The sequence below is a fragment of the Gavialis gangeticus genome, unplaced genomic scaffold, assembly GCF_001723915.1.
Source record: "Gavialis gangeticus isolate Ggan-Ray unplaced genomic scaffold, GavGan_comp1, whole genome shotgun sequence".
In the NCBI taxonomy this organism is placed as follows: domain Eukaryota; kingdom Metazoa; phylum Chordata; order Crocodylia; family Gavialidae; genus Gavialis; species Gavialis gangeticus.
In genome coordinates, this window is record NW_017729020.1 from 7,417,671 (window position 1) to 7,418,169 (window position 499).

Consider the following 499-nt stretch of genomic DNA (forward strand, 5'->3'; position numbering starts at 1 on the left):
CTTGGAAATCCTCAGATGTCTGAAGGACCTCTTTATATTGGCAGCACCTTGACCTCCAGGTTCTCTCTCCACACTAGGAGAGAAGTGGGGGCTGAGAGTATCAGCATCAGCCAGGGGCACATGCACATTGTTCCAGCTGGAAAATAGCAGCCCAGGGAGAGCTTTGATTAAGAAACAAAACAAAGAAAAACCCAAAGGGAACAACTATGTTTTTGAAGCCCTTTTTCTGTGTTCTGCTGCCTGCCATGTTTCAGAAGGGGCAGTGGGGCAAGAGACACGATAAAAGCAGATGCTACGGTTGATATCCCTGGCCTGGGCGGGGGGTTTTCTTCTAGTCTCGCTTCCTGGTGCAGGCTTTACCTGGTAGCAACACAGAAGCAATGCTCCATATGCCTCTTGGTGGAGTGGGGGTTGGTCTGGGGCTGTTGGCTCATGGAGGGGGGTAGCTTGGATGGGGTAGACAAAGAAGCACCCTGCCAACCTCCTGGTCCTACCCAGC

The 499-nt window shown here is 51.9% G+C and overlaps 1 protein-coding gene across 1 annotated transcript in view; it reads left to right on the forward strand.

Annotated features, from left to right (window-relative positions):
• GOT1L1 (glutamic-oxaloacetic transaminase 1-like 1) overlaps positions 1-499 on the forward strand; it is a 14,816-nt gene that overhangs the window by 729 nt on the left and 13,588 nt on the right. The window lies entirely within an intron of this gene.